Here is an 8,115-nt window from a genome sequence, read left to right as displayed (position 1 = left end):
AATAAAGTGTAATTAATAATAAAAAAAAGAAAAAACCTTTTCTACTTGACAAAAAAAAAAAAATAAAATAAAAAACCCTCAACATAAAACCAGACACACTAAATCTATTAGAAAAACAAGCGAGATGAGCCTGGATCTCATACACAGGAGACAACTTCCTGAACATAACACCAACAGAACAGGCACTAATATCAACAATTAGTAAATGGGACCTCATGAAACTGAAAAGCTTCAGTAAAGGAAAGGACACTGTCATCAGAACAAAATGACAACCTATATACTGGTTAAAGGTCTTCAGCAACCCTGCATCTGAAAGAGGGTAATATCCAGAATACATAAAAACTAAAGAAGTTATAGACCAACAATTCAAGCAATCCAATTTTAAAATTGTGGTACACAGCTAAACAGAGAACTATCAACAGAGGTATATCAAATAGCAGAGAAACACCCAAAGAAATTCTTAACATCCTTATTCATTCAGGAAAGGAAAATCAAAATGGCTCTGACTTTTCTCTTTACCCCCATCAGAATGGCTAAGATAAAAACTCAAGGGATAATGCATGCTGGGGAGGATGCGGAGAAGGGGGAAACCTCCTCTATTGCTGGTGGGAATGTAACCTTGTACAGCTACTTTGGAAATCTATCTGGCACTTTCTCAGAAAATTAGAAATTGTGCTACCTCAAGATCCAGCTATACCACTACTATGCATATACCCAAAAGTTGCCCCACCATTCAATAAGGACATTTGCCTAAACATGTGCATAGCACCCTTACTCATAATAACCAGAATGTGGAAACAATCCTGATGTCCCTCAACTGAGGAATGGATACAGAAATTGTGGTACATTTACACAATGGAATACTACTCAGGAAATGAAAACAAAGAAATCATGAAATTTGTAGGCAAATGTTGGGAGCTAGAAAAGATTATCTTGAGTTAGGTAACCCAGAAGCAGAAAGACGGAAATGATATATACTTAATTATAAGTGGATATTAGACATATAATATATGATAAACACCCTAAAATCTATAGCCCTAAAAAACTAACCAACAAGGAAGACACTAGGGAAGATGCTTAATCCTCATTCAGAAGGACAAACAGAATAGACACCAAAAGTAGAAGGCAAGGAAAAGGACAGGAGCCCTCCACAAGGACCTCTGAAAGACTCTACCAACCAAGGTATGGAAGGAGATATTGAGACTCATAGCCAAATTTTTGGAAGAGTGCTGGAATCCTTATGGAAGAAGAGGGAGATAGAACCATCTGGAAGTGACAGGAACTCCACAAGGAGAACAACAGAGCCAAAGTACCTGGTTCCAAGGGGGACTTCAGAGACTGATACTCCAACCAAGACCATGCAGGAGAGGACCTAAAACCCCTCTTCAAAGGAAGCCCATTGGCTGTTCAGTTTCCAAGTGAGTTCCCTAGTAAGGGGTACAGAGGCTGTCTCTGATATAAACTCAGTGACAGGGTCTGTTTTTACCTCCCCCTGGGGGGTGTAGCCTTGCCAGGCCACAGGAGAAAATGATGCAACCAGCCTTGTTGAGACCTTATAAGTTAGGGACAGATAGAAGGGGAGGAGGTCATCCCGTTTCAGTGGACTAGAGAATGGGTATAGATGGAGAAGAAGGAGGTTGGGTGGGACTGACAAGGGAGGGGGTTGTACTGGGGATAAAAAGTGAATAAATTGTAATAAATATATAAATAAAATTAAATTTAATAACATACTTCATGCTTCATTAAACTATCTGTAGTAGGCAGCAGCTGAGTATTTCCTGTGGTCTAGATTTTCTTGTTCTCAAATTAGAATCAGAGGAGGTGAGGAGAATGCATGCATGTGGAAGAGGACAGTTCAAGAATTATGAAGCAGGGGAAGGGAGTGGTCATAGTCTTTATGCACCTAATAAGCTATAGAAATTTCCCCAAATATACAGTATTTATATGTGTTTCCTGAAAAGGTAGATGCTTCTCTTAGTTACGTGTTACACACATAAAAAGAGAACACCATACCACCAACCCATGCTTATATAACCATAGTGCACTAGGAAAACTGAAAAGAAAAGGCTGTTTTCATAGTTCAGAGATACTTTGCTGTTAGTCACTTTAAGATTATTTTAGTTTTGTTATATATCTGAATTTTCTAATAAAATGTTTTATGAACAAAGGTAAAAATGTTTAACTGTCTTTATTCCTATTCTGCTGCTTCCCTCTGTATTTTAGGCACTAGACATACAGAAGTAGAACCCACTGCATCTATTACATTATCTCATAAATTACATGCTATAAGATGTCCTTTATCCTTCATTAGTGAAAAGACAATAAACTTTTATTCTCTTATCATCACTTAACTAAGCAGTCAGCAATAAGGTTATGAGAGCTAAAAGATGGTTAGCAGTCCTAAAGACACTAAAGCATACAGGAAATAGGACTAGTATTAATGATAAACCCATTCCAAAATCTTATTCATATTCAAAAAGCCAGAGGAATTGTGAGCTTTCATTCCTGCAGGTAGCAAAGAATGAAAAAGAGAGGTGAGAATGAGAAAGGTGAAATAAAGCAACCTTAGAAAAAGACAAATAGTAATCTTCATTCTGCAGTGTTTCCATCAAGTCCTTCAAAAATGGGGATTTTTATTTAGAAAGTGAATTAACCAAATCTCAAGGTTAAATGACTGCTACAATAACAAAATCCAATCTGGGACACATACTTTTAAAATGGCACTGCCTAGGAAAAATCCAGCAAATGTGATATATCCAATTATACCTCTTCTCTTTATGTTTCATAAAACTTAAGAAAAGTATTTGTCATAAAGTTCAAGGAAGGTTTGTTATGAATCTTTTTTGTTGTTGTTAAAAGACAATTGGCATTTCTTTAAGTGTTTTTCAGCCCTTCAATATTCCTCTGTTGAGAATTCTCTGTTTAGCTCTTTACCCCACTTTTTAATTGGATTATTTGATATGTTGCTGTTTAACTTCTTGAATTCTTTATATATACTGGATATTAGCCTTCTGTCAGATATAGGGTTGGTGAAGATCCTTTCCCAATCTGTAGGCAGTTGTTTTGTTCTGACTGCAACGTCCTTTGCTTTACAATATCATGAGGTCCCATTTATTGATTGTTGCCTTTAGAGCCTGTGCTGTTGTTGTTCTGCCAACCTTTGGACAGAGTGCAATGAATTTCACGAAAGAAGTAGGAAATAATAAGACCTGGAGAGGACAGGAGCTCCACAAGGAGAGCAACAGAACCCAAAAATCTGGGCACAGGGGTCTTTTCTGAGACTGATACTCTAACCAAATACCATTGATGGAGATAAACTAGAACCCCTGCACAGATGTAGTCCATGGTAGTTCAGTGTCCAAGTGGGTTCCATAATAATGGGAACAGTAACTGTCTCTGACACGAACTGATTGGCTTGCTCTTTGATCACCTCTCCCTGAGGGGGGAACAACCCTACCAGGCCACAGAGGAAGACAGTGCAGCTACTTCTGATGAGACCTGATAGACTAGGATCAGAAGGAAGGAGAGGAAGACCTCCCTTATCAATGGACTTGGGGAGGGGCATGTGTGGAGAAGAGGAACGAAGTGTGGAATTGGGAGGGGAGGAGGGTGGGGGCTATGGGGAGATATAAAGTGAATAAAGTATAATTAATTAAAATTAAAAATTAAAAGAAAAAAGAAACAATTGGCATTTTGAATGTGAGTTTTGAGAATGAGAGCACCTGTGCATAATGTAATATCTTAATTATCATTCATTATTCTTATTTAGAGATACATTAGTATACATAATTATGCATATGCCTGTAAAGAGGAATTGCTTCTACAGTGACCACATTTCCCAAATCTCAAACTGAGAATCATAATCAGAAACGTGATTTAAGGATGATATTAGAGTGTTTTTAGTTTAGGCTGTGCTGAAAAGCTCATGTGCCCAATGCACATAGACTTTTAAACTAAAGCAAAGCAGAATGAGTTGTATTTCAGAGTAAAGAGGTCAAAAAGAGGCCATGGATGTGTGACATCAAAGAGTTAGGGTTTGTAAATATTTTACAACTAGAATGAAGAAAGATGATAGCAGAGACATTAGGTAAAAAAGAACAAGATCTACATTTTGAAAAAGAAGAAAAAAAATCTTACATTTTGTAGGGTAGGATGTACCGTAGGACAATTCGGGGCTACAGGAATATTGCATGTAGAAATGTAAGCAATAATAAACTGGATATCAACCACCCAGTCAATATATTAAAGTACTAGGCTACATAAAGTACTTAAGAATATATACTTTGTATAGCAGTCTACAGAGACTAAAGCTTATTAAACAACATATTAAATAAGTTGTCTGAAATCCTGTCATAACATGAACTCCCTTGCCTGCTTTTTGATCACTTCCTCCTGGTAGGAGTCCCTGACAGGCCACAGAGGAAGAGGAACAGGCACTCCTAATGATACTTGGTAGGATGTGGTCAAATGGTAGGGTAGGAGGGCACCCCTTTCTGAGGAAGAGGGGAGAGGTGTTGGGGGGGAAGAGAAAGGAGGGAAGGATTAGGAGGAGAAGAGCTACAATCAGAATATAAATTGAATAAATAATAAAAATAAATTTAAATTTAAAAAAAATAAAAGAAAAAAATAAATTCAATCATGAGGACTATGGTCAAAATTTTATTGTATATGGGGAATTCATTTAATATGGATATTTCAACTGCTGTTATAAAAAGCAATGATGTTTGAAGATAAATAAGTTAAAGATTTCACTGTAGCTACTATTTTCTTTTATTCTTTAACACTGTGCCATAAATCTCAAAGATAATAATTTACTTAAAAACAAAAATACCTAAAAAAAGAATATATAAACTTTGTTGTCAGTAGAAGTACTAATGCAAACCGCTTGTATAAAACAGTATACTGTTCAACTAGAGCCCATATACAACTTTACTGTATTCAATTATTATTTATATTACCTGTAATACTGAATACACTGTAAATGCTATGTAAATAGTCTTTCTTCTGTAGTTTTTCATGAGTAAAGACAGAAAAAAAATGTCTGTGGATATTCAGTATTGACACATCTTCACCCACTATTTTCAATCCTGGAGGTTTAAATCCGTAGGTACAGAATCCATGGAGGAAAGGTATTAGGATCTTTATAAAAATGACTCTATTAACAGTGATCGGTAGGAGAGGAAATAAACCAGAGATAAGAATCTTTGTTTTTATTAATTTAATTTATTTTATTTCTTAATATTAGTTACAGTTTATTAACTTTGAATCCCAGCTGTAGCCTGCTCCCTCATTTCCTCCCAACTTCACCCTCCCTCCCTCATCTTCTCCCTGCCCCTTATAAAGTCCACTGATAGGGGAGGTCCTCCTCCCCTTCCATTTGACTCTAGCTTATCAGGTTTCTTCAGGACTGGCTGCACTGTCCTCCTCTGTGGCCTAGAAAAGCTGCTCCTCCCTTGGGGCCGGGGAGAGGGAGGTCAAAGAGCCAGCCATTGAGTTCATGTCAGAAATAGTCCCTGTTCCCCTTACTAGGGTACCCACTTGGATACTGAGCTACCATGGGCTACATCTGAGCAGGGGTTCTAGGTTATATCCATACATGGTCTTTGGTTGGAGATACAGTCTCATAAAATACCCCTGTGCCCAGATATATTTGGTCCTTGTGGAGCTTCTGTCCTCTCCAGGTCATAAGGGGGAATTTAGGACACAGTATGTATAAAGAGAAGTCTAGTAAGAAACACAAAGAATTTGTCTATTCAGAAGCTTCAAAAGGAGCCATCCCTGCAGACTCTGTGTCTTAAGAACTGAGCTAATACTACTTTTTATTGTTAATTAACCTAGTCTTTTGTATTTTATTATGACAGCTTGATATAGCTAACATGTATGCACAGTACTGGTATAATCTGGGACTTCAACTCACAAGTGATTAAAAATGATCGATCCTAAGAAGAGCTCATCTCTAGTGGTCTCTTTGGATTGCTACAGAAATCCCAAGGAACATCTTATACAATAATGTAATATACCCTAAAAATTATTAGTCATGGGTTATCCAGTGTTGCTTCAAAGTTTTGTCTGGAGTGATGTGTATATCTGTAACATATCAGGATTTACATGAAGCTATGCACCTACTCTAAGCAGGTTTATGTATTACTCACTTCGGCAGCACATATACTAAAATTGTGATACAGAGGTGATTAGCATGGCCCCTGAACAAGGATGACATGCAATTTCATGAAGAGGTCCATATTTTTAATCTCGCTCAACATCAAAGGACTCCACTCTACAATAAAAGGATATAGAATAACAGAATGGATTTTTTAAAAAGACCCAACAATCTGTTACATACAAGAAACACACCTAAGCCACAAGATATATATTACCTGAGAGTAAAGAGCTAGAAGATGATTTTCCAAGCAAATGGACCAAAGAAGCAAGACAGATTAGCCACTCTCATATCTAATAAAATAAACTTTCAAACAAAATTAATAATAAAAGAGATGGGGAAGTTCATTTCATACTCACCAAAGAAAAATTCCACCAAGAACACATAACAATTCTCAACATCCATTCCTCAAATACAAGGACATCCACATTTGTAAAAGAAACATTAATAAAATTTAAAGCACACATAGATCCCTCTACAATAACAGAAGGAGACTTCAACACACTGCACTCAACAAAAATACAGGTCAACAAAACAAAAATTAAACAAAGAAACACTGATTCAAACAGATGTCATGAATCAAGTGTACCTAACAGACATCTACAGAAACTTTCACACAAACACAAAATATTTTACTCTCTTCTTAGCACCTTATGGTACCTTCTCCAAAATAGACCATAAAGTTGGTCACAAAGCAAGCCTCAATAGATAGAACAAGATTGAAATAATCCCTTGTATCCTATCACACCACCGTGGATTACAGCTGGACCTCAACAACAACAGAAATATAAAAAAGCTTACGTACAATTGGAAACTTAACAACTCTCTTCTCAATGCCATCTGGGTCAGGAAAGATACAAAGAAAGAAATTAAAGACTTGCTAGAATTCAATGAAAATGAAGACAAAAACATACCCAAACATATGGGAAACAATGAAAGCAGTGCAAAGAGGAAAGTTCACAGCAATAACAACCTTCACTAGACCCCTGCCCGGATATAGCCCATGGTAGTTCAGTATCCAAGTGGGTCCTCTAGTAAAGGTAACAGGGACTATTTCTGACATGAACTCAATGGCGAGCTCTTTGATCCCTCCCCAGCTCTGTCCCGAGGGAGGAGCAGCCTTGCCATAGAAGAGGACATTGCAGCCATCCTGAAGAGACCTGATAAGCTAGGGTCAGATGGAGGGGAGGAGGTCCTCCCCTATCAGTTGACTTGGAAAGGGGCAGGGAGGAGATGAGGGAGGGAGGGTGGGATTGGGATGGAACGAAGGAAGAGGCTATGGCTGGGATACAAAGTAAATAACCTGTGATTAATATAAAAAAGAAAAAAAGAAATTAGAAACATCTCATGCAAGCAACTTAATGACTCAGATGAAAGTCCTACGGGGGGGGGGAATAAGAAGCAGATAAGATATACCCAAGAGGAATAGATGGCTAGAAATAATCAAAACCAAGGTTGAAATCAATAAACTAGAAACAAAGAAAAAAAATCAAAGGATCAATGACACCAAGAGCTGTTTCTTTAAGAAAATCAACAAGATAGACAAACCCTTACCAACCTAACTAAAAGGCAAAGAGACACTACCTAAATCAACAAAATCAGAAATGAAAAGGGGGACATAACAACAGACACTGAGGATATCCAAACAATCTTTAGGTCTTAAATAAAAAGCCTATGTGCCACACAATTTGAATATAAAATGAAATGGACAATTTTCTTGAGTGATTCCACTTACCAAAGATGAATCAATTCCAGGTAAATAAATTAATAGTCATATATCCCCTAAAGAAATTGAAGTCCTTGCTAGAACAAAAAGACAATTCAAAGAGATCAAGGGATTTCAAATCAGAAAGGAAAAAGTCAAAATATCACTATTTGCAAATAATATGATAGTATACATGAGTGACCACAAAAATTCTTCTAGGGAACTCCTTCAGCTAATAAACAACTTCAGC

General features: G+C 37.1%; 1 non-coding gene across 1 annotated transcript; it reads left to right on the top strand.

Moving 5' to 3' along the window:
- The first annotated feature begins 6,141 nt into the window (after positions 1 to 6,141).
- Positions 6,142 to 6,248, top strand: LOC129671059 (U6 spliceosomal RNA). Its single transcript, XR_008719308.1, has one exon. It is a non-coding gene; the product is annotated as a U6 spliceosomal RNA (small nuclear RNA).
- The last annotated feature ends 1,867 nt before the right edge of the window (positions 6,249 to 8,115 follow it).

The sequence above is a fragment of the Psammomys obesus genome, unplaced genomic scaffold (genome assembly GCF_907164565.1).
Source record: "Psammomys obesus unplaced genomic scaffold, mPsaObe1.curated_primary_1811, whole genome shotgun sequence".
NCBI classification, from domain to species: Eukaryota; Metazoa; Chordata; class Mammalia; order Rodentia; family Muridae; genus Psammomys; species Psammomys obesus.
Note: the sequence above shows the minus strand (reverse complement) of the source record. Positions and strands in the feature narration are given on the sequence as shown.